Source organism: Podarcis gaigeae (genome assembly GCF_964106915.1).
Source record: "Podarcis gaigeae genome assembly, chromosome: 6".
Taxonomy (NCBI): Eukaryota; Metazoa; Chordata; class Lepidosauria; order Squamata; family Lacertidae; genus Podarcis; species Podarcis gaigeae.
Window position 1 is genome coordinate 42163403 of NC_139682.1, and position 26661 is coordinate 42190063.

At 44.0% G+C, this 26661-nt stretch overlaps 1 protein-coding gene across 33 annotated transcripts in view; it reads left to right on the forward strand.

Moving 5' to 3' along the window:
* PLEKHA6 (pleckstrin homology domain containing A6) overlaps window positions 1–26661 on the forward strand; it is a 199170-nt gene that overhangs the window by 36046 nt on the left and 136463 nt on the right. For 7 of the 33 annotated variants that reach the window (XM_083745688.1, XM_083745692.1, XM_083745682.1 and 4 more), the window contains exon 1: window positions 23984–24323. The exons of 20 other annotated variants lie outside the window; for them this stretch is intronic. The gene's annotated coding sequence lies outside the window, so the exon portion shown is untranslated. Of the gene's footprint in view, window positions 1–23981; window positions 24324–26661 lie in introns of those variants that run through there. 6 more of the 33 variants (XM_083745671.1, XM_083745679.1, XM_083745676.1 and 3 more) reach the window with 3 other exon arrangements.

Here is a 26661-nt window from a genome sequence, read left to right on the forward strand (position 1 = left end):
TAAAGCCACTAGCGAGGCAGTGAGAACAAACAAGGAGTATTATTCATTCTCAAACTGTGAACATTTGAGGTCGAGCCCCTGCAATTGATTAGCCAGCAGGTTTCAACAACCCCAAAGAAAATGTCGTCATACGGTGCATAATTAATCTGTTGTACTTCTGTTTCCAGAGTCATGTGGTGGTAGTCAGAAGCATAGCTGGCTTTTAGAAGAATTAGGACGCAAAGTTTTTCAGACACTACTGGCAGAAGCAGAGTTCATGGGCAAAGCACCTCTGACTCATGAATGCGAAGAACAAATGGCTGATGGACTTTGCCAACAGCTTGGGAACTTCCCTGTGGCATATCCAGCTGGCAGCTTAGGTGGAATGTTGTGAATCGGATGATTTAGTTGCTCCATGGAGTAATAATGTGCTGAGTGAAATTGCATGTGAGAGTGTAGTGAGGTGGATAGAGTGTTGGACTTAGACCATGGAGACCCTTATCCAAATCCCTGCTCAGTTATTAATCCCTCTGGCCTCACTTACCTTCTATGTCTGCTGCAGGGATAGCCTCATGTATTCCAGATAGCATGAAAAGCATTCGGGTGGAAATGGGTGGTGGTTGCTTTTGAGCGAAATATTGTGACAATGAAGTGGGTGTGGGTGTCACTGTAATGCTTAGGCCACTAAGGACGGAAATTCCATTGGACTTAGTAAAACTTTGGGTTATAGTCAACACAGCACTAAGGTGAATGTTACATCAGAGCAAGGATGTCTCCTTGCACCATGGAATGTTCTCCCCCTTCCTCACCCTAAATCTGTTCTAAGCTTTCCACCCAAACCTCTGGAACATATTTCGGTTGGGCACGGAGTGTGCATGCACAGAGCAGAGGGGAGAAATCCCTTTGTGCTAGCACAAAGCGCTAGTGTAAAATGTTAGTGGAATGGGTTGAAAAGGGCTCCCCACTCCTGAGTAGAGGAGCAACTACTTGGTTGGTTGTCTCAAGCAACTTGCCCAAAGGTTTGAACCATAAGCAGGGATACTCCAATATCACAGATCATCAGGGAGCTGCACAGCATAGTCCTGCTGACTGGGGCCGATGGGACTTGTTGTCCAAAATATCTGGAGGACCCATGGTTGGTCAAAGGCTTTTTTAAAGCATCAAGTCATAATAAGGAGCAGGTAGGTGGCCTAGTATGTTGTTACACATGTCTGTCACCTCTGGTGATCTAGCTTCCTGGGCTGTTCCCAGGGTCACAGGTAAAGTGAGCACAATTAGCAAGGCATTCAAAAGGTACACAGGGCTGGGAGAGCAATGGGTGCTACATATGAGGTGGATGAAGGATCAGGGAAGTTGCATGCATGGACTGATACGGAAATCCTGAGGATGTAATTCAGCCTGGTCCAGCTTGGAACAAATCCATCCCACTTCATTTCTTTTCTTCACTACTGAACATGGGCTGTGAGACAGGACAGATGATGCCAGTTGAGCTGAGACTCCTAAGTCCTGATCTACACATGCGTGCAGCATCACTTGATTTTTCAGCACTTCGTTGAGCACAGCAGGAGGAGTTCATTGTAGCACAAAGCAGAGCGCTCCATCAGTGCAATCATTTCTGCTTCCTGATGGAATGGTTTTCCTGGTCCTCCTTTTGCAAGCTGTCCTGAGGGTTCTCCTGACCCATTGAGCCAATTTTAGGGGGTGCAGGGTGCGAGCATGGGGAGGGGAAGCTTATTGTGATAGTGGAAATCCTTGCATGTTATCCCCTAGCAGGTCATGTCAGTAGAATCCTATCTAGTATGTTTGATTATGAAGGGCAACTGAATGCATGAACCAGATGTGATGTGAAGAAACCCAAAAAGTTCTTTGTGTAGTGCTAATTTCTGGGAGGGGTCATTAATACATGCTAGTCATCCATTTATATTGCAGTGGTCTAGTGTTGAGCATGCATGTGTGAACCAGTCCTTAACAAGAGGCAGCTGAATGTATGAATTGACTCCATTGAAAAACCGTTTGCCTTTTGAAGTGATGTGAAGAGATGTGAAAGATCTATGTCTGGTGCTGCATTTCTTGTGACCCACTCACACTTCACTTGATATTGCAGTCACCAAACAGGGCTTGTTCAAACCCCTCTTCACTAAGTTGCAATTGCATTGTATTGGAAGTTGACTGAGCATAGGCAAGCTTTCATGCCAGAATTCCTTCTTCTAATTTAACTTTGTTGACAACCAACAAAAACCAAAACAAACATGCATATCACACAGGGATGGAATGATAAACTGTTTTCCTAGATATTGTTGGACTCTCAACTCCCATCAGTCCCAGTCAGCATGGCCAATAGTCAGGAATGATGGAAGCTGCAATCCTGTGTCTGGAGGGTGCTGGAAAAATACCAGTGGCACATTACAGCCCCACATGCATTACAAAAAGAGAGCTCAAAGCATGATCACAGAGTTATTGTGAGAACCTTTTTGATATATGCCCAAAGTGATAAGAAAGGAGAATGGTATAGTTTAGCTTTCTCTCTGAAGCACTCTAGGGTTGATGCCCGTATTTTCGTGCTAAGATTGTGCCCATCTTGTATTGCATGTATCTCTGTTCCTCCCTTTCAGATTGAAAGGAATCAGCAGAACTAAGCCACTCAATAATGGCTGTACACACTCACGGCTTTGTAATATCAGAATAGTCAGTCATGAGTTTGAGGCATGTGAACTGCAGCAAAGGTCATGTGGAATCTTGCAAGACGCATGCCTCATTCTTTCATCTGACTGTTCTGGTGCTATAAAGGTGCACCTCTGCGGCCCTTACCTGGCTACAAAACCAAGATTGGAGTGGGAGGGGGAAAGTAAACTAAGAAAGTGAGCTGAAAAAGAATGCCAGGGGGAGGGATGATATTTTGGCCCTCTGGTGTTGCTCATCTCAGATCTATCACTCACTCCCGGAAGCACAAAAATATCTGCCTGGTTTCTTTAAAACTGGGACAGGAGCCCAGCTTACAGTAACCGGTTCATTCTAGTTTGAGCCTTAATATTACATAGCCTGAAGTCAAATTACTACAGAGGAGAGAGTAGACAGAACTCAAGCTACACTTCACAGGGGCCAAAGCGCCTTATGTCACCTTTGTGCAAGGCTTGTCTTGCCTTCACAAGGATCTGTCAGAATTTTTAGCATAATATTTCCTTTCTTGTGAGATAATGACCTGATTCTTGGTCAAGGTAACCTAGCCTCCCGTTGCCTTGACTAATCCAGGAAAGGGTGGAAGCTGAGTCAGCCATACCTCAGCACTTAATTGGCACAACTTAATTAGCAGTGGTTTCCCCACTTCCTTTGTATGGTTTAAGAGCCTTGTTTTTGTATGCATGCATGCTGAGCTCAGCGTGATCACAGGATGGGTCCTCCAAGGAATGTGGCAGGACGGCTGCCATTCAGATTAGGGGTACCGCAGAAGCTTGCATGGTTCAGAATTTCTACTGAGATATTTTTAATTTCACAGCCATTTTAAGCAAGAAGTGAGCATTCAGTTCACAAATCCAGCCATGTGCAGCAGGTTTGGTGAACTGACTCTTGCCAATGAGACTAAGTTCTGCCTCTTTACATTCAGACACAGGAGAGCTTGTTGAGTAGGTAGCAGAAATACGATACCAACCAGTAGGGCAAACCCCTTCAAACTCCCCAGGAGTTAGACTTACACAGGAAGGCATAGCTGCTACACCAGTCCTTCCTTTCTGCTGGGCAGGTTCTTCTGAGACTAGGAAGAGCCACTACTTCCCCTCACTCCTGGTCCCAGCTGTTCATTAGGGTCAAAGGCATTGTGCTTCTGGTGATGGGAGGGAAGGAGGGAACAGGTGAGGGGCCTCTGGGTTGAGCAGTGGTCTTCCAGATGTATGTAAAAACAGGGCCATTTTGAAGATCGAAACCAAGACCTGAAGTCAATGTGATCCCAACAACCAGCACTAGGATCTAAAAGCAGAGAAATTGCAGTGTCTGCCAGGTTCCATCCATGACCATCTAAGTTCTGTCCTGGCTCCATGCAAAATCTGACTAAATTGGCAATGTAAAATTCAGGTCTGTGGGGACATCAGTCCTTCCATTTGCTGTTGTTCATCTCTTTCCTGAAACCAGCACAGAAATCAAGCAGGAGGGAGTGGGGCTAGTAGGAGACGCATTGTGGGGCTGCACTGGGAAGCCTCCAACTAGAGTTCTATCAAGTCCAGGGGCCAGAAATTCTCCACCTCTGTTCTAAAGGGCCAATATGCCCATACTTCTTTTTCAGCATTTTGCTCACTCAGTTCTTACATCACCAAGTTTTTACATCTTCCTTATTTCTTTAAAAACACTCTATTCTCACATTCCACTCTTTTTGATCAAGTGGATCCCAGAGCAGTCTTGGCAAATTTTCCATTCTGTTCATTCATCAGGATTTCAAGCATGGATTCCTAATCTTTAAACTAAGAATCAGGATAGCTGGAGGAGGGGGGGTAAGGATGGCATAGGCAGATTTCCACTGGGTGTGCAGAATTTCCACATACCACTGGGGACAATAAAGGCAAAACACACATGGAGAGAAGGAGGGACAATTTCCAGTCTGCACATTAGAGCTGTGGCTCCCCCAAATGGTAAAGATGGGCCTTATGCTCTCTAAGCCTACTTGTGAGTCTCCTCTCCTCTCCTCTTCTCCTACTTTGCACCCGGATGGCTTTACAGGAGCTCTGTGCTCCTGAGCTATAAGCTTAGCCTAATTCTATAATTGTGTAATTCCTCTGCATGACATTGCACTATGGGACACCCTTGCTGTGGAGGTGGCAGACCTGCAGGCGGATAAGCAGCTGATGGACTTGACCTGACAGTTTGGCACAGCTAATGTGAACTCGGGTCACAGAAAAGACCCCCAGCATTCCTTGGCCAGGACTGCACAGCTGAGCATTAGGGCTGAGGCTCCGCTGGGGGAGGGCGCTCCCTGGAGAGGCTGGCATCCTCCCAACTCTTGCCACTAGGGACAGATGCAGCATGGAGAAGCTTCACACGCATCCCATGTGCTTGCATCTTAAACCACAGGGTCCTCCTGTGCTTCAGGAGCTAGTTATTTGGTGGAGATCTTCACTTACTGTATTTTCTTCTCTGAGAATTGCCTCAGAGGAAAGGGACCCAAGTGCTACGCCTGTGTAGCTGCCAGCGTTTCGGAAATCTAAAAACTGTTGATTGCAAGGCTCTTTCCCCCTCCAACCTAATCTGATGCATGTGCTACATTTCCATATGAGCACGTTGTGTGTATTTTGTAATGTGAGAAACAGCATACCGCTTTAATTCCATACACTCCCGCTTTGATGCAAATCTTAGGAAGCCGATGGGGGATCAGACTTATACCAGAATGAAAAATACACTGGCACTGCCATGTGCATCCCCAAATATAAAAGCCATGCATCTGAATATATCAAAATGGGGCCACAATTTTGGTGTACCTTCTTTGCTACCAGCTGAGAGGCCCTCTGCCCCTGCTGATTTTAATGTTTGGAGTTTTTTGGCAGCACATTTTCCTATTCACCCTCACTTTTTCTTTTTGCTTAGCTTGAGGATGGGCCAGTAAGACAGTGAATTGGGAAGGAAAAGGAAGAGGGTGGGGCAGCTGGCAGCCAGGGCTTCGGCTTCCAGCCTCCCCTGGAAAACTCTTCAGGATGGACCCAGCCTGCGATGCTTGGGGGATGGACTAGCAGGCAGTGTCCAGGGGGTGCTTTGCCTGTCTCTTGTGTGTTCTTGGGAGAGTTGGGTAGTGTGTTTTGTTTGGTGCGTGTATGTATTTTGTGTGTTTTGGGGTGAAAACGTCTGTTTGTTTTGGGGTGATTTTGTGAGCAGGTGAGTTGGGCTGTGTGTATCTCTTGTAGAGACATTGGAGATTTCTCAGATTTCTGAATGTGCTGTCAGAAAAAAAAAAAAGTTGGGGACCCCTGCCCCAGAGTCTCTGTCCCCAAACTGGTTGCTGGGGGTGCATGCTTTTTGGGGTCGGGTGGGCTGTAGATAATGATTTTGAAAGTTTTGGAAATCCAGGTAGCCAAATGTATTTACATATTTAGTTAACGGTACTTTGGATTAATCATATCCTGCTTTTTAAAAATAGTTTTTCAAAATGGTTTGCAAAAGCAAACTAAAATATAACAATAAAAACAAAGCTTAAAATAGATCAAATATAAAATCCCAGCAGCGTTTGAACCGGAAACCAACATTTAAAACAACAGAAATCTGTTATTAAATGCCTTCCAGGACATTTTTTTTTTCTGAAACCTGTCTGAAAACAGGAACAGAGGAAGCTGTTGGACGTCTTCATGGATAGATGGCGATAATAGTCGTCCCTGCTTACAACACTAGATGGTTTTTATTACAACTCTCAGTTCCATAGGCTTTGTCAAACAAATGGCTTTTATGCACAATACAGTTGCAATGCTGGTGTGTCTCAAATAGTATGTATTAAGCACAACCATTGCTTGTGAAATGGAGACAGTGATTAGTGGAGCAAGCTGGGGCTCATGAAGACGGTTAGTACTTGGTGCTCTCATCAGAATACCAAATGACTGTCCCCCTCTTTCTATGGCAAAGAGAGACTGTGTTAATTAACTCTGTGCTGCACGAAATTAATGTTTTTTTCAGCACTGTGAACATGTAAAGTGCTATATAAGTGCCTTCCTTTATTGCTGTTATTAAGAGAGCACTCTGCCTCCCATAAATGGCACCTCTTTACTGTTCTCCTGCCAAACAGTGAGAGTTGCTGCCAGCTGGGTGTATTTTCTTGTTTGAATGTTTTCTATTGTAGCACTGATTGGTGATGGGGTACTGTTGTCATTTCAAGTTGGCACAGTAAATGGGTGGCACCCTCCTCCAATGAAACACTTGTGCTGGGATTGCATAGAACCAGGGATATGCCAGCATATGCCATATGTGATGTTGTTCAGATATTCCATTCCAAAATTTTCCTCCCCACAAAAAAAAGAGGAGGAACATGGTGGAGACAATAAGGCCAGGACACTGTGAAAGTAGAAATATTATACTGACAAATGGAAAAACCTTAGGCAGAGTCCACTGCTTTCTAGGGGCTACTTTGTGCATTACATTTTTATTTTAGGGTTAAGGAAGCCATGGTTCTCCCATCAGTCATTGGCGATAGAGAAGATGGGCATTGTAGTACAACAACATCAGAATGGCTGCAGCTTGCTAACTCAGCCCCTAAGATGTTTTAAGTATACATTTGAAAAAGCTGTGACAAACCTGTTTATTTGCATGTAGCTTTGTTTGTTTGTTTGTTTGTTTGTTTTACAAAGTCTTGCACTGTCCGCATATATTCAGCAGGGAGGCAGGACAGGCTGCAGCTGAATCAAGTGTATTCCTGGATCCTGCATTAGGGACAATAATTGGTGACATGCAATGTGATTTCTATCAGAAACACCAATCTCTAAAACCCTTGCACTAAGGAACAAAGATACTGCTGCTCTGATTATGTGCATAAATAATATTGTTATGTCCATGAGCAGCAGTGTGCCTTGGCTCCATGTGCTCCTCCCTCTCCTCTGGCGCAGCTGTGATGAGAAGATTGGATACTTTCAGTTCCTGTTTAAAGGAAGCTTCTTATTACATACGTTGGTTAGTTTATGGTTTGTTTAAACAAGCCAGAATCATGCTGTCCTGGGGAGGGGAGGGAGAGTCCAGGGGCCCAAGGCTCCTGACTGCTCATGTCCATTAGCGAACATCCACACTGGGCCCACATCCTGATTCAGGAGTGATCACAAACCATGGGTTCTCTGATTCAATGCAGAAGCCATGGCGAACCCTGGCCTTGTTTACCCTGTTCAGTTTCCTCCTTCCTTCTCCCACATTTTCATCAGTGGATTGTATCAGACTGCAGCTTCCCTTTTCTCTTAGTGTATTAACAACCATATATTGTCAATAAAGCACAATATTAAACCAGCATCAAAATGTTTTGTGTGTGGCTGTATACAAATATATATGAATGAAGCAGCTCTAGTACCATAACTGCTCAATTATTCCATCTGTCCATCCAATTCTCACTGGTGCAGGCCAGGCAAAGTGCCAACCTCCTCAACCAATACTTTCTTTCACTTCCTCCTGGCAGCAGGGACTGCTTTTCTTCCAGGCCATGCCCAGATTCCAAGGTCTTGCCTCTTGTACTTTCTGCCAGGAAGATCATCCTGTTTAGGAGCTATCAGAGCCCAGCTACCCAAAGCTGTGTCCGGTCAGAGAGGAATCGGAGTTTTGCGGGTGGGTGTGCAGGAAGTTCCTAGTTGACTGTTCCAAATGTCACAGGCCACTGAAGCACCCACCCCCACCTGCAAATGTCACAAAGATGCATTGGCCGAATCCAAGTTTTTTAAATGCCATGCCTCATTGCAACATTCAGCCTACTTCCTGCTTAGCTTTAAAGCTAGTCCTTGAACCTGCAGATGGGTGGCATTGGCTTGCTTTATCCTCTGCAAGAGTGGGAGGGTGCGCTTGTAGGCGAATGGCAGCTAGTAAGACACAATTAGATAGTTTATCCCTGCAACAGAAGTGCTTCTTTTATGGGGGAAGGTGTCTGGATTTCCCACAACATATGAATAACGAATTGGCTGTTCATTGTTCTAAAAATAAATGAAACAGAAAGGCTCTAAAAATTAAATTACGGAAAATGGATTTGTGTGGATTTTCCTTCTGCCACAGAGGCCATACCACTAATTATGTTTGTGGAATGCTAATCATAGCGAGGAACTTGAAGATAAGATGTAATAGGGATGAGATTATTATAAAGGACCATGTTGTATGCACACAGGAGATGTTGGGAAGGCACATCTGCAAGTAAATTTAAACCTCAAGTTGAAACAGGAATTACTTGCTTTTCTAGCTCTTAGTTCCAGGTTCTAAGGCGCGGGACTTTTCCTCATTCTTGCTCAGGAGGACCTGTCCAAGACTTTTAGCTGCACAAGGGGAAGCAGCAAATAGTTCTCCTTCCTAACCATGCCAACTGCCAGCCTGGGCTAAAGAGGGAGAAAGTTCCTTACTTCCACAGTTGGAAGGAACTCTGAGAGTTATCTAGTCCAATCCTCTGCAATGCAGGAATCTCAACTAAAGCATTCATGACAGACGGCCATCCAACCTCTGCTCAAAAACCTCCAAGGAAATAGAATCCACCACCAAAATACCTACTGGGTAAAAAATGGGGGCAGGTGTGGGAGGGGGGGAGAGGGAGAGGCTGAGGGAAATGAAGAGAGGTAGTTTTGGGTTTTAATATGGAAAAGAAAGAGAACTGAGAATTTGGCAGCTGTTAGCTGAAAGGAGGGAGGAAAGGCTGAAGCCTGGAGACTGCCCAAGTCCATTTCCCAGGGATCTTCCCTCTTGCCTTGTAGGAATGCCTGTTTGTCTCCACTTCCATTCTCCCCCTACATTTGTAAATAAAGCAAATATTTCAAGGACACCATATGTGTCTCCAGAATGCTTTGATCCAAACACAACTAATTTTAGGCGTGCTGCACCTGGAGCTTCTTACCCTCTGGGGATGTGTGGAATAACACAGACACTGTTGCTGCATCCTGCAGTCTCTTGGCAAGATAAGTCTGCAGTTCTGCAAAAGACACCTGTAGCTCAGGGATGGCCACAGCCCACATGTCTTGCCGTCAGTCAAAGCACAAGCAACTTGCCTTTGCTGCACTGTATTCCCGTGGGAACCTGCCACTGTTGACGTGCCCGGGAGGTGATAGAAGGTGAGAGGCATATCCCACCCATGGGTGTGCACCTGTCAATCCTGCAGGCAGCCCACCCACCTGCCTTGCCATGTGGATCCCTGGCCTTGACCTGTACAGCAGAGCTGTCCTAAGCCAACATTACCCAAACCACCCCAGAAATTCTTCAGTGGATTACACCGCAGTGGCAATGGCTACAAATTCATTGCTGACAAATGCAGCCAACTCTTGGTCTCTGTTTACGCCTATGAATTCCATCAATAAGAAGGGAAGAGGGGGTCACGAAACACAAGGCAAGATGAAATGTTAGTTTGGATGGTTCTCTTCTGCTTCAAAACTTTTGTGTGTGCTTATCCCATCTGTATGCCTTGGGGATTTCTTTTGGGGCTGTTTTCTGACCTTTGTAAGCTGCTATTTTAGGGAAGAGGTTAGGAGGGTGCCTGACATCTAATAATAGGCTCCTTTTTATTATTAGGCTGGGAGAGGCATTTGGAGGCAGATATTTCTTCTTCTGAGCCTTCAAGCTGCTGTTCCCTTCTAGAGAGTGCTAAGCTCAAACATGCATAAATGTGCAGGTCAGAGGGGCTCTTTATGTCCCTAATCTGCTGCCACATGAACATCACTGTCCTGGGTGATTTAGAGGTCGCTGTGCAATGCAACTTGCTCTCTTCATGCACCCCCTCACACACACAGCCCGGTTTGCCAAAAGGGTTGGGGAAGACCCCTGAACAGATCTGGTGTGTGTGTGTGCATGGGAATGTGTGGAAAGAGGAAGTCCTATTGTACAGGTGGAAGTCCTTGCAAGTAACAGGACAACTTGATTTGATAGAACGCCAGGTAAATTTGGCTGGCTTCTAGGCAGCTGTCCTTAATAGCCCCTCCCGGATGATGTGTCTACTTGCTACACTGAAACAAAACTAGAAAGCCAAGTTACCTTGGCATTGCAGTGACGTTACAACAGATGTGCAGGCCCAGTGAAAATGTTTGGCGTCATGAAATGCATGTTTATATCCATGTTGCCAACTCCGCATTGAAATACACCTGGCTTGTAGTTTACTAGTGTTGATCATGTGAAATGATGCTATATTTTTCAAGTCTTCTACATGAAGGTCTTAAATCCCTCATTTATTTATTTACAAAATAAACCAAAGATAAAGAGCGTAAAGAAATACTGTTACAGCAGGTTGAAAGCAGAGTAAGGTTGGACATTATCATTGAACTTGCTGTTCCAAAACATTACAAAAGTACCCATTTCATCTCCATAAACCTTAAAGTTTTAAATTTGAGGAGAAGGGTTGTAGCTCAGTGCTAGTCACCAGTTCAGTCTCCAGCATCTCCAGGTAAAGTTGGGAGAGAACCTTGTGTGAAATCCTGGAGAAGTGCTGCCAGTCAGTGCAGACAATATTGGCTTGATGGACCAAAGGTCCAATTACAGAAGTAAGTGTTCAGGGAAGTAAGTGTTCATTTACCATATGTGAGAATTAAGCCTCAGCATAGCTGCTTAAAAACTGAACAAATTTGGGGTCTTAAAAAAGCTCAACAACTTTTGGAGTGTCCTGGTTTTTTAGTTTTTGAAATATGGCAACCCTATTCTGTAGTTCTGTTTTGGTAGGTTCCTCGCCTGCTTGGCTGGGGTGTGTGTGTGTGGAAATGTGGCATCTGCTGAATTTATTCATTGTTTCAAAGCATCAGATTTTGAGAGTCAAAATATCCAGGGTCCTGAGCCTTGGAAGAGTTGTTGCATAATAAACAAAACAGGGAGGGGAAAGCCCTCGCGGCAGTTCAGGTTCCTCGTGTTTGGCTCCTGTTCTTTTGAGCAGCGTTGTGTATTCTTTCAGGTTGGCTGAGCAGCTGTGATGAGCGATTCCATTTTGCAAACTAAAGCAGCCGTCTCTTCTGCTCCCCCCCGCCTTGCCTTTCCCCTCCCGCTTTCCCCTCTTGTCAACAGGAATCCTCTGCCAGCTTTTTATGAGACAAATTGTTTGCTTTGGTGTTTTTCTGAATCGGATAGATTGTCTTATTTGGAAACAACAAGCAACTGATGGGATGGGAGGGTAATGAATTTTTTACAGCTCATCAGCACGAGGGAACAAGAATGCGGTCAGGAGAGCCAGCCATGGCACAGCTTTGCCAGTGGCTTGGCGTCTTGACTAGAAGCCTCTCTCAAACCTGTGACAGCTCCTGTTCCTTTTTTGTCTAGCTGTGGGGTCCCCCAGCCCAGCTGTGAATCTCAGATCTGTCAGAGATCCCATCCTTTCTTTGTCCTAAATCACACCCCTCCTTCAAGAAGACTGCTTTTTATTTTTTTTATTTATGATTGGTCCCTTACCTTTCCCACCCCGACCTGGCCACAGTGATCCATGCAACGGTCACCTCCAGACTTGCCTACTGTAACTCGCTCTACATGGGGCTGCCCTTGAAACTGTCCCAGAAACTCCAGCGGGTGCAGAATGCTGCAGCGAGGCTCCTCACAGGGTCCTTGCCATGGGAGCATATACACCCAGTGCTCTACCAGCTGCACTGGCTCCTGGTGGTCTGGTTTAAGGTGCTGGTTTCGACCTTTAAAGCCCTATGCGGCCTAGGACCCTCGTACTTACGGGATCGCCTCTCCTGGTATGTCCCGCAAAGGACCCTAAGGTCCATGAATAATAATAGCTTGAAGGTCCTGGGCCCTAAGGAAACCAGACTATCCTCCACCAGGGCCAGGGCTTTTTCAGTGACAGCTCCGACCTGGTGGAATGCTCTGTCCCACAAGAGTAGCTCTGCAGGACTTGATCTCCTTCCATAGGGCCTGTAAGACAGAGCTATTCCGTCTGGACTTCAACTTGAATTAGTCTGATCCTCTATTCCCTTTTCCCTTCCCTCTTCTATGAAGAAACCCTTTCTGGGACCCCACATTTAAATTCTTCCCTGCTCTCCTTGCTGGCCCTAGTAAGACCAACTTGGCCAGTTAGCCCTGGCGATCATTTGATGTCTACTGACTGGGGTTTTTCCCCCTCTCTCAAAATGACCCCTGAATTTTAGAATTTTATTGATATTGATGCTGCATTTTATGTTGTATTTTATGCTGTTTTTAAGTCACATTTTAATCAATGTTTTATATTTGCTGTTAGCCACCCTGAGCCCAGTTTTTAAACTGGGAAGGGTCGGGTATAAATAAAAATTTATGATGATGATGATGATGTTTATATCCCACCTTTCCTTAAGGAGCTCAGCTCAGCACGAGTAACCAAGTGTCAGGTGTAGAGAAGCACAAGTTGATCATAGGTCATTACATTGTGGCTCATTTCTGTGTCTGTGCTGCCCATGACAATGGGCAGCTCAGCATTTAGTTCTGGGATCAGCAGTGTGTTGTGTCTGGGCAAAGTGGTGCCCTTGAGGACTTCCCCTGGTGCCTTCAACACTTCCTTGTGTGGGGTGGTTGTATTCTTTCCCACTGTCTGAAAAGCAAAAAGAAGCGAAAGCTGGAAGAATGACTCTCTTTCCCACTTTCTTTTTCAGCTCTATGTGATTTTTAATAGTTACCGTAAATTGGCACCTGAGTTAATTGGCTAGTTAAACAGAAAGCTGAGTTCCTGAGCAGGCAGGAGGGAAAAGGGGGCAATTTGGGAGACTGTTGGGGGGAAAGCAAATGGAGAGGAAGTGGGGTGCATGAATCAGAGGGCAGAAAGAGGGATTGGAGTCAGATAGAAAGTATATGCACACACAAACACTTGAGATCTAGTAAAACTGTACATTTTCACTATACATTTACTGTACTGTACAACTGTACATTTCCTCCCATGGACTGTCTCACCTGACTGTAAAACTCATGGATCTGGTGCTGTCTATCACTGCCATGGCACAAAAACATGATTGGTAGCATGGATCTTTCCCTCCCCCACAAGGTATTCTCTCAAAACCACCATCAAATCATAGGGCACCTCTGTGACTACAATTGTGTTCTGTGATTTGCTGCTGGTTTTGCTACCACCCTATGGAAAAATCATGAATGGGGGATTTGTGCCATAAGTCAATCTGGCAGGCACTATTTTTTTCCTGTGCAGTCTACCAATGTGAGCTTTAATTTGATGCTGATATTGGAGGATCCGAAACAAAATAATGCAAATTCCATTTTAATTCTACAGAATCTTTGCTTTTCCATGGTGGTCTGGGTAAAATATATGTATGGGATTATCCTGCTCTTTCCAGGGCAGAGGTCCGTGCTTTAATGCTCCATGTCTGAGCATCCCCACCTCTGAGATTTTTCCACAAGAACTCCCTCTTTAAAGCTGAATCGGAGCAAACATCAATTCAGCTTTTCTGCAGATTGACGTTTGCTCCAGTTGAACTTTAAAGAGCAGGTATTGTGGGGAAAGCTCTGGAGCAAACAAGGGAACTCAGACATGGAGCTTTAAATTGCTCAGAAAGAGCAGAAGAAAGGTGTGTATCCTTTCTTTCTTGGGAAGGAGAGGAATCTGGGGGAGTGGGGTGAGAAGGAACCAGATGGGGTGATGCCCATGGCCCTTTTCCAAAATGTGTAATGTGCCCTCTGTTCCAAATAGGTTGGCAGATCCTGACTGTCCAGTGGGAGAGACCACAATTTGCCAGTGAGCAGATTCCTTCTCCATAGGGAGGAATCAAGGTCTCCAAACCACAAGGCAATAAATTCTTCTTTCCCAGACAGAATAGCTGAGATGGAGTTAAACAGCCTGTTCCTCGTTGTGCCTGAAATCTCAGGTCAGGAGGGCAAGACCTTGCATGCCAGGACTGTGGCCTTGGGGGTAGAGGGGAAACTTTGACAGGCACGTTCCTTCCCCAGCTTTTTTTTCTCAGGAGGGAGAAACAGATAAGAGCTGTTGATCTAGGCTTCATCCCACACCCAACTAGCATATTAATAAGCATTGGTCAGTCTTGTTAGGAACTGGCAGAGACAGACAGCCTTCAGTTGACTTTCAGGTGAGCATATTGTGTTTGTCCTCTAGGAATGTCTCAGTGATGTGACAGGCTGCTGTCTGGTTGGCAGGACTGCGTTCTCACATCCCACTTTCAGTTCCTGAAAATAGTATTCTATTTAGATTGCACATGTAGATGTGTAATTCCCTGAGCATGCTAAAATTAGTATGTTTGTATTTCCCCCCCAGCACTCTGATGTCTTTTTCTAAAAATGTAAATCTTGTGAGTTGTTGTGTCTTGCAATCAGTCCATCCATCCACCAATCTCATTATTATGGTCAATTACCAGTATTCAAAAAGGAAGTTTGTACAAATATAGAAAATAATAGCAGATGAAAGAAAATAAAAAATGCAGCTATAAAAATTACAAGTATCTGTGTCATGCAATAGAATGCCAGGCATAGAAAATGAAATTATGAGTTTACTAAAATTAGTCCCTGGTGAATTTTACATGAAGCAGTGAAATATGTAGCTAGCCTGGAAGAGATGAATGCATTCTGATCAGGAAGGAATAAAAAAAGCATGAAATGCACATGATCCTCCTGGGAATTTCCTTAAAAAGGGTTCAGTAAAAATGTTATATGTATCATGATAAAAAGAGCATTGCGTAAGAACATGAGTTACCTTTTCAGATTCACAGGGCCATTTACATTGACAACAGCAGATATTTTGGCAGTACTTGGAAGCGACACTAGTAGGTATTTAAATATGTTGCAAGTGGTACTGGTAATAGTATTTCTGGTACAATAAAAACAACATCTATATCATAATGCTGAGAACTCTGGAAAAAAAGGTGGATTTTTGGGGGGGAGGGGAATCTCCCCTCTAGAACTGCTGATGGAAGAATGTTTAAATGCATCAGAGTAAAGGCTTTTGTCTTGCAATATACTTATGAATATTCCAATAAAAATTACTTCCATTGCATATAACAATTATTCTTCATAATATTTCCATTCAAGTGCTTTGGGCTATTAGAATTTTTATTTATACCCCGCCCATCTGGCTGGGTTTCCGTGGCCACTAGATACTTCATTCATAGGTGGTTTGATTGAAATCAAGGGTATTTAAATTAACAACTGAAATGTGTGTGTGTGTGTGTGTCTATCTATCTATCTATCTATCTATCATCTATCTATCTATCTATATCTATCTCTATCTATCTATCTATCTATCTATCATCTATCTATCTATCATCTATCTATCTATCTATCTATCTATCTATCTATCATCTATCTATCTATCTATCATCTATCATCTATATCTATCTATCTATCATCTATCTATCTATCTATCTATCTATCTATCTATCATCTATCTATCTATCTATCTATCTATCTATCCATCTATCTATCATCATCTATCATCTATCTTGATGTTTTGTTTTTACTAACTTTAGAAAATGCTGCATGATACACTGCTCTTTAATGGATAGCTTTGTGCATTATGTATGTCAGAAGCTAGTGCTGGTTGTTACTGGGCAAAATAGTTTATTTCTAAAAGATGAAAAAGAAACATACTTGCTTGTTTATAGAGAGTAAATGTTCATAATTGGAGAGCTGTGCAAATTGCAGAGCTCAGGTAGCTAACAAGCCCCAAAATAGGAATATTCAATATCAGCCTGGCAGACACAGTACAGTAGATGGTTTTCCTAGTGATAAACAGGATGGCCTCTCCTATAGCCAAGGGCTGGATCCCAGCACTTTTGATCACTTGCCAGACCCTGCCCTCCAGTGGACCATGTGATCTATTGTGGCATATTTGTAATTTTGCATTATGGTTCTTTGTTCACTTAAAAAAGCAGCTTTTCCTGGCTGGGTTGAGAAGTAATATGAGATCACAGTGCATGCACTGTCCTGGGGGTTCTTCTGCCCCCCCAATAGCCAATTTTGGAGGTGGGGAGCTTCTTTGCAAAAGAAAAAGTCCTTGCACAGGGTTTCTGCTGATGGGGCTTCTTAGATGAATGCCACTCCATAATTCTTTGGGGGTAGTCACTTTATTTAAATGTGCACTGAATGTGCTTTAAATATATGGTGTGGATCTACCCAAAGGCACTGTAGGGAAAAGACATGTGCCAGAGACATTTGGAAATGGAGATGTGTCTATGGGTGTTTATATGCTAATACTAGAAAGGGCTTCTCCTTTGGGCAATACGTAGCCATGGCTTCAAGTTTTTTGTTTTCCATGAGTTCTGGAGAAGTTGTTTTTCTTTAAACAGCCCCTGGGTCTTCCAATCAATTGTGTGCAGTCCAGGCCCTTGTGCTTTGATTTGTCAACAAAAGGACTCAAATATTGAATGTCTCAAGGTAAAAGCAGTGGAATTGACACATTGTTGTGGAGTCCTTGGCGTCAGTGTCGCATGGTGGAACTGCAACATCCCTGAAAACAGTTGAAATTCCAAAGTCAGATTTGTTCTTCCAAGGTATGAATCCGAGGGATTAAGTCATCAGGGATTATTGGTTCAATGGCATTCCTGATGGTCTGAGGGCACTGCCAGAATTATGGAGATTCGCCTCTAGGCTTGAGTGACAGCAAGATCTGAATATGCCAAAGAGAGAACTCTCTTTGACATATCAGAAAGTAGCAGCAATTTAACATGCCAGCGAACAAAGCAGACTGGCAAAAACACCTGCTGCCCTCCAGTAGGTAGGAAAGTGCAAGGAGGAGCTTGCAAGGAGCGTGCAGCCGCGTAGATCCAAACAGGATATACTGCATCCTTCAATGAAGTAAAAAAGCCGGCTCTGCAGTTAATTAAGGATCTGCACATCTCTCTGGCTCTTCCTCAGATATTTTATTTTCAGCGAGATAAGATAGATATAAACACCCAGGTGGCTTAGGAGAGACCTGTGTTCCTTAGGCTTCTTTTTAAAAAAAGGAAATCAAGAGACATACGTGAATGTGTGTGTGTGTGCATTTGTGCATGTGCGCAAATGTGTGTACTCACATGTGCCAGTTATGCAGTTAGGTAAATCTAGATTGATCTTAACAGTCTTTCAGGAAGCTCCTCTTTAGATGGTGATGTTTATTGCTTTACTTGGGAATGTGGAAGCCAGGTTTGGTACATCTGAGGACCTTGCTGCTCATTCTGAGGAGTAGTGCCCTGGACTTCTGCCTTAAAATATGGTGCCACTCATGTGTGTGTGCATTTTCCCCTACCTCACAGACAAAAGACACAAAACATTTGAGCATCAACAAGTTGCCAGGTAAATTACTGTTGACTCATCTCTTGAAATAAGAGCTTGGGTGAAGCATCTTCTTTCATCTGAGCCCCCCAGATTCATTGCAAAACCAACCAAAGGCCTTCTGGCTCTACTTCCATAACCCAGGAAGGTTCAAAAGCTTAAGAATGAGGGTTTATGTGCCACTCACTAATGGTGGAGGGACACAGGTGGCGCTGTGGGTTAAAGCCTCAGCGCCTAGGACCTGCCGATCGAAAGGTCGGCGGTTCGAATCCTTGCGGCGGGGTGCGCTCCCGCTGCTCGGTCCCAGCGCCTGCCAACCTAGCAGTTCGAAAGCACCTCTGGGTGCAAGTAGATAAATAGGGACCGCTTACCAGCGGGAAGGTAAACGGCATTTCCGTGTGCGGCTCTGGCTTGCCAGAGCAGCGATGTCACGCTGGCCACGTGACCCGGAAGTGTCTCCGGACAGCGCTGGCCCCTGGCCTCTTAAGTGAGATGGGCGCACAACCCCAGAGTCTGTCAAGACTGGCCCGTACAGGCAGGGGTACCTTTACCTTTACCTTTACACTAATGGTGGGATTGCACATTCATTCTCCCTGAGCTTTTCTGTTCACCCAACAATGGTGCAGCGCATGTGGCAAGTGTGACTTTTGCCTGGGTACCAGACAGTGATTCTATAAGTCATTCAACCTGGATTACTGCTATGGCTATTTTAATGGGTATACAGAGACCTCTAGAGACACATAGAAGTGCCAGTTTGCTTTAAGCCAACTGATGAACTTCCTGCCAGCATAACACTCCAAGAGCTTCTTACCCCTTACCTTTTGAACCCCTTCAATTGCCTGCCCAGCCCCATGCAAATCCTTCTACCCTGCAGACCTGCTGTGCAGCTATTCCCAATTTGGGGAGCAGGTGAATGAAGCCCTTCCAAAAACAACAGGGGAAGATCCTGCCAAGCACATTAAGCCTGTGCCCTGTGCCAAAGGCTAGGCAGGGAGAGCCAAGCTCTGTTCTCTGTGAGGCGTTGAGACTATTTCTTTTGCTGAGTAAGTTTCCCTTGTAGGAAGTAAATAGGGATCCTTGCAATGCTGGCGTGAGGCAATGCTGCAGCCTGCCTTGGCCAATAACCTTAGCCATCTCCTGAGTGTACATTCCAGAGTGGAAATACCTCCTGTGTACTTAACCCAGATTTTGCCTCATTCTTTCAAAAGTCACCAAACAGGTGTGGTTGTTAAATTGCAACTATCGTTGTACAACTGGGACAGATTCAGCAGACTGTCTGCAGCTTAGTATCTGCTTACAGGCTCACTGTGGAGTGGCAGCAACATCATAGAGAGTCTACAATCCGTACAATCTGGCCATGCAGTGAGGTAAGTGTTAGCACCTGCCTTCTGCCCATTTCTATTTGGTTTTTAGTCCCTGTATTCATCTTTATCACATGGCTGGTACATTTTGGAATAAGGCCTACAGTGCTTTGCCTATAGCAACTGGATGGCCAAATGTGGGTTGTAGTATCTTCTATATTAGTCAAGAGGGTCTTTTTAAATCTGCTTCTCTTTCCAATTTCTTTGGTTGGCTAATCGAAATTAACGCACGCTGCTCTCATGGAAAAAATAAAAATTAATATATAGTTGTGTAAAAGCCCATTATAAAACCATTTACACTTTCATGGGAGCCTTACAAACAAATTAATAAACTATGTTGAATCACTTATGGCACCCTTGATCTCCTCTGTTATTTCTTTTGCAGAGAGTACGAAGCCCTTTAAACTGAAATGTTTAAAGCTATTTGACTGCAGTCCTGCATCAGGGATAGTCAATATGGTGCCCTCCAGATGTTGATGAACTCCAGCTCTAGTTAGTTCCAGCCAGCAAGATGAGGGATGAGAGTGTGAATACAGGAACATCTGGAAAGTACCACATTGGCTACCTCTGGCCTGCATTTGTCTGCATTTTTGTTGCACTTTCAAAAATTACTTGCACTGTATCAATACGAAACCTTAAAAGAAAAGAAAAATTCAATACACACCTGAAGAATTGTGAGATCTAGTTACAAGGCAGTATTGTCCCAACCAAAAAGTACAACACAGTTACATTCCTACATTGTACGTTAATTTCAAAATTTCTATACGGGGAATTGGTTGATCATGTAGCACTTATTCAAAGCCTTTCTGCTCACCGCCAAATGTTTAAAACTCCATCTAGGTTTTCTCAACTATTTGCATGGGACTTCTTGGGGAAAAATACAGCCATAATCCAAAGCTTTCCCAAACCACAACAATTAGAAAGACCAGAACATCTTACTTTGTGCTCCTTTCTTGTTCCTCTGGAAACAGTGAGGAGAAACAAAGACCCCAAATGCCACTGATCAAGCCCCCGAGAATGAGGCTATGTTTCACCTATTCAAAATACAGTCTTGGGAAGGCGAACATCTGGCCATTCAGTTTTTCATAACAGTATAGCAGGGAACTGGATCAGCAGTCCACTCCTAATTTCTCTGTTGGCCTTCCTGAAGGCCAACAATCTCTTACTGTCTTGGGGGGTTTGCTTACATAAATTTTAAACGTTTTAGTCAAGAATGGGACTACATGGGAGCATCTTGTGCTCCTGTCTTGGTGCTTCCATGCACAACTGGAAGCAAGTCATAAAGGGATATAATGTGGCCTGTGGTTTCTTATGCCAACATTGCTCCTCCTTGTGTTGGACTATGACATCTCTGCAGTCTACAGTTCCCCATGCCTTTAATATAGATAGATTGGGTATCACCTAGCAGGACAGAATTCTAAACAAAGATGTGCTCTCCCAAGCCTACATTCCCAGCATGCTCATACTTCTGTCTCAGCGACGTCTACTCTGCTACAGAACAGAAGATGGCAGGATCCCCAAGGACGTGCTCTAGGGGGAGCTGGCTTCAGGCACTAGGCCCATTGGCAGACCAACTCTCTGCTACAAAGATGTCTGCAAATGAGACATGAAGGCTGGCAACATCAACTCTGCCGTGTGGGGGAATCCCTTGCAGATGACCGCAGTGCCTGGAGACGGGCAGCCAAGTCGTGTATTCACAGCAGTGACCAGAGGAGAAATGACTTCTGGGAGGAGCACAGAGAGGAGAAATGCCATGGTGCATTTGCAGCAGCACAACTGGATGCCTTCATTTGCTGCAGCTGCAACAAAACTGATCTCTCCCACAGCAGGCGCTGCAACCTTCCAACAGCTTGACCTCACTCCTCCATTGTCTCCTGATACAGATGGATGGACAGAATCAGCATGATCCAGATCCTGAAAAGCAGCCTGCTTGGATTTCCAAGGATGCTTCCGCAGGATCAGTGAAGAACAACTGGACTGTGGGCAAATCTTCTCCCGTTGTTTCTGACAGAAATAGGAGGAAGATGTTAGCAGGGTAAAAATAAACTCTGGAAATGTCTTTCCAGGTCATCTAGTTCCATTTCCCTGCCACCATGAAAGGATTGTTCCCTCCAGCAAGGAAGCTTTCTCAAAAGCACTCAGATGAATTGGTTTGCCTTTTAACAATGGCCAGATTGTGGGTAAACTCCATCCGATTTTAAATGCAAACCCATGGAGCAGGCATGCTTGCTGTTTGGCTGAAAATAAATGTCAAGTAATTTTAGCAGTTCTTTGAAAGCAAGCTCCATTTAAAATGACACGGTGTGGTATATTTGAGCCAGCTGGCTCAGAATTTCTCAAGTTGAATATCCCATTGTATACAAGCATCCTGAATAACAGGGACATGGACTAGGAACTTTACTTATCCCATGAGATTTGGGGGCTCTGTTCTTCATCCTTTGTGTGCAGAGTGGTCTGTATTTAATGACTTGCATGCAGGTTAATGCAGAGAGCCAGTGTGGCAGTGTACAGTCTGGACAGTTCACTAGGCTTGGGCCACCAAAATCCGGGTTCAAATTCCTGCTCAGCTACGAAGCTTTGTTCTCAGCCTAACCTACCTCCCAGGGCTATTGTGAAGATAAAATCAGGTGAGCAGGGAATGGTGTATGCAGTATTGAGCTCTTTGGAGGAATGGCAGGATACAGACATAAACAAATAAATTCAATGCAGAATTTCGCAAGGAGGGGGGGGGCTTGCAAGGACCTGAGACTGCAGCCTAATTCCTGCTAGCACTGATTCGAGATTAACACAAATACTTTCCCAGTTTGTTGCGAGTGAGTTTCAGGAACTTCTGTCCACATCCACAAATTTATGATGATGTATCAGTTCCCATTGTTCATTGTGTTTAGCCCACACAGCAGTTTTTTGAATTGTTCTTTGGAAGAAATAGATGGTTAACTAAATTTGGGGAAAGGAAGAGAAGTCAAGCACAAGGAACTTTTATATCAACATCACATTCAGGAAATGCTGCTTTTAAATTATTGTGGGACTTGCTTCTTAATCCCCCAGCCACAAGTGTAATTTGGGATTTCAAGTTTTGACATTCTTCACTTTGATGTCTTTTCAATCGAAATCTTTCATAGTACATTTTTTGTATGTTATATTAATAAAACATTCGTGCCAAGAAGATTTTTGAGGGGGCAGAAGAAAGCTGTAGTGTGTGGTTTCTTGGACAATGACTGACCTCCTATATATGTTGTTGGTCAGGGAAAAGCAGATAATAAAGGAGAATTCCTGAATGCCAAAATCCAAGTTTGGGGCAAGTACTCTTTGGTGAGATCTAAAGACCCAAAACAAGCAACAAAGTAAAGTGTGGGGACTTGGCTTACATTGGTGAAAGTTCCTAAATTATTGGACAGAAGAGAAGCTTGCTAGAGCCATGTGTCCTGAGATTGGAATAAGCAGGGCTGGATCTAGACACTCAAGAAGTGATTCAGTTAAATGCATCGTAAACTCATACAGGGAAATCTGTTAGGGAAAGACAGGACTCCACAGCGCCATCTGGTGTTCTATCGCATGTACAACACATATAAAACACTTTTTCTTTACCAATCTAGCTGAGTCCCAGTTTAGACCTCACAGGTTAAGCTTTTCAGGTGTACTGAAGGAACAAAGCTTTGATTACCTAGTCCATTCCAAGGTGAGCTAATCCTGGCAGGACAATGTACTCTATGGCATTAACCCCTTCAAGCATTAATTAGACTTAAGCATGCTGGTTATGAATTAGACTTAAGCGTGAGGCTGGTTATCCCACACTGTAGACCTCTGGCTGATCATGTTTCTCTGTGGGTATTTTTTTAACCTCTTTTCCCTTTCCCTCTTCTGTAAAATAAAAGGAGATGTGCATTAATTAACTGCTATTTATTTATTTATTTATTCGGTCAATCTCTTTATAATTATTAATTGGTTGAGTAACAAAGCCATATTGTTTGGAACGTTCAATTGTTTAAGCACTTGGTGAATTAAGCCAGCTATCATTTATCAAGTAATTTCGGCTGCAATCCTATGCACTCTTACCTGGGAGTAAGACCTATTGAATAAAATGGAACATACTTCTGAGTCTACAGCAAAGGATGACATTATATGGCTGCAACCCTAATTTAATCTCTCTGGGAGTAAGCACCATTGAACTTAATGGGACTTCAATCTGAGTAGACACGCATAGGATTGTGTTACAAATGAAATAATAAACCTTAATAACTTTCTAAAAAGAAAAACCAAGTTGAGAGTGCTTTGCATATTCCCAAGGCTTTGCAATTTCCAGATTTAACATTTAAATAGCTCACCCACTTTGATTCATAAATTTGAGAAACCTAATTTCTCTTTTCTCCCAGCACACCCGCCCACCCCCAGCAAATTACTTTAAGACTTATGAATGAGAAGCTTCAGTGCAATGCTGCTTCTTTTAATAATATTAATTTAATAATAATAATAATAATAGTAATAATAATAATAATAATAATTTATTTATTTATCTATGCACCTTCTGGAATACTACTTCTCCCTTAGCAACGTAAAAGCACTTCCCCAAAGCGAAGATAAATGGAATGTCAGTTTGACGCCCCTCGCCTGAGCATTTAATCGGCTTTTGTTGCAGACTTTGCGTGGCTGGGAACGGCGTGTGGGTTTGCTTTTGACAGGTCCCTGCCTCGCTCTTTCCCTGGCACGATTGTCTTGGAGCGCCTCTCCAGTTTTCCGGCGCGCAGCTAGAGGGCTGCCTTAGCTATTACTAAGCGAGCACAGAGGGGTGGCGAGAGAGAGAGAGAGAGGAGACTGAATGGGTGTGTGTGTATGCGTGTGTTTATATATGACTGGCCCAACCTGCAGTTTCAGATTTCAGACCTACTTTATCACTCTTCCAGTTCCTGCTAGCCTTTGGATGTTGCACGCTGCCTTTTCGCTGACGGATCTCCCGGGACGGAGGAAGAAGCTGTGAGCGCTTCTTTTCTCCTTTACTTTCTCATTTCTTCATCAAGAGTTTCCACCGCTCCCCCGCCCCACCCAGCTGTCTTATACCCAACCTCCACTTTGGACCCTGCCCTGCAAGAGGCTTATTTTTATTTTTAACCTCCTCGCGTCTCAGCACTGAGGGATGCTGCTGCCTCTTCCTTGAAGGTAAATCCAGGTGTTCAATTTGTTGACGGTTGTACTTTTTGGCTTCACAAAAAGGTAGACTTTTGCTGCTTCTCCGGACTGTGTGATCCAGCCAGCCAGCAGGGTTTAGGTGTACTTGTCAGCTAGTTTTTAAACAGCCGGTGGTGGTGACAAAAGATGACAGGAAATGGCAGGTGTGTTTAAACAACTGAAGCTAGTCCTCATGGATGCGGAGTCCGGACTGGGGTTTGATGTGCCCAGAACCTTCAGTGCTATCTAGAGATGAACTTAAGCTCTAGTAATACAACCAAGAGTGTTTGAAAACTGCTCAAGGCAGGGGTCAGAGCTTGGAGGTGGAAGCCGTGGCATTTTTGCAGTTCCTTCCCTGCTGCTTTGCTGTTAAAATAATATATGCTTTGTATGCTATTGAATGCCAGCTTGATGTAAGTTCTAAGACTCCCGGCCTTGGTTTTTGCACCTGAATCCTTGCATTGTTTGTTCAGTAGCTTTGGAAGTTGCTTAACACATACACAAGGCATTTGTGTACTCAGCACTAAAGGGACTCTTTTGGGGGGGCTGAAGGAGGCGACCCCGCAGTGAAGATCTAGGCTAGCTGAAGGCAGCACAGGGTGACGTGGTTCTCTTTTTTACTATGTGTGGTTGCATACGAGCTTGTGTAGGGGGTATTGCCGCTGTACAAATGGCATTTGTCTAGTTTGCTAGCAATAGATGGGATAGTTTCAGCTGAAGCTTGTTGAAATGATGGAAATGCTCCAGTATCTGTTCCCAAGAGTCAACGGGCTTTTGCCGTAATTTGGTCCAGTAATTTTTGACAGCTGACCTTGCTGTGCAGGGTTTTTACAGGTGCCTTTCAAGTGACACACTCCCCATCGATATACCTGCTTTGTACCCGTGTGTTCAGATTATTGGTGCGTGTGGGTTTATACCCATATGGGAGGTTACCTGAAACTGTACCTATCTGGCTGGCACACTGCCATCATGATCAGGAAGTGGAATTCAAAATTTGTTGCTGCACAGAGTCTGTTGTCTTGAAATATATTAGCGTTTCCTGGGCAAAACGTGTAACTGTAAACATATACACATTCTCAACTAAATGTGAAAAGGGGCTTTTGGGGTTTTAGGGAAATGCATATTAGTGAATGGATTATTTGATGCCGTGTGTTACCAGGCCCTTGTTGATGTGGTCACTGCCCCATACTATTCAATGCTTTATTCACCACATTCCACAATAAAATACCTATTTTTCATCTGAAATGTGAGGGGGCATTCCTGATAGCTGATAGCTGAGAACACACGGACTCTGGTTATAGATTCTGTCAGTGAGTTAATCTGTGACAAGGCTGATGCTGGGGGACTCTGCCTTTGGAGCAAAAGGTAGGACTGGCAGTATGATCCAATGCATGTTTGCTCTGGCATTAGTCCTACTTCAATCACAACTCTCCCAGGTAAGTCCGTATAGGATTGCAGCTTTAATTTTACTGACCCGTTTCAGGTCTACAGTTTTTATTTTTGAAAATTATACTATGGCCACCCAAAACCTAGCACCTACTGCCATTGACTCTAGTGAAAGTGATGTAAGCACTTGCTTAACCATCCAGAATCATAAAATTGTAGAGTTGGAAGGGACCGAAAGGGCTTACTTTGCCTGTATTGCACCCTTTGTGTTTTGTTTTCTTGCTGCTTTTGTGTGATTATTAGCTTTGCTTGTAAGTTGCCCCGAGAACTTAATGGCAAAGCAACTAATATATATGATTAATAAATGAATACAGTAACTATGATTTGATACTGTTGTCATCTACAGAAGTGTACTCTGAGCAAAAGAAATATTTCTAGCCTAGTGAACAATGCCAGTGACTAAATCCTGAGATAAAAGGCAGAGGTCTCTCTTTGAACAGCTATTTCAGAAGATGTTTTACAGCAGGGAGAAATACTACATTCCTAACAAGTTTCTTAAAAAGTGAATATGAAATATGGGTTTGAAATGCATGTGTCATAAGGAAAGATGTCCACAGCTATACACAACATCTACAGTCATGCAGCCAAATCAAAGTCTATCAGTGAAAACTTACTGGCCTGTGTCAACATTATGACAGAAGACCTGCGCCCAAGTGTGCCCACTTAATGGTACAATGCCAATTCTCTTACAGGTGCTTCAAGTTGCTGGTGTGTACTGATTTATTCATTTTTTTTAATCTACTGCTTTACCTGTCATGGTCCCACTGGCAGAGGAAGAGGAGTGGGGGGGGGAGCGCACTGCCCCCAGCTGCGCAATCCCAGTGGGGTGCCATCGTGGCTGCCCCCCCACCTGTGCTGGGTGCCAGGCCCCTGCTAGTGGCAT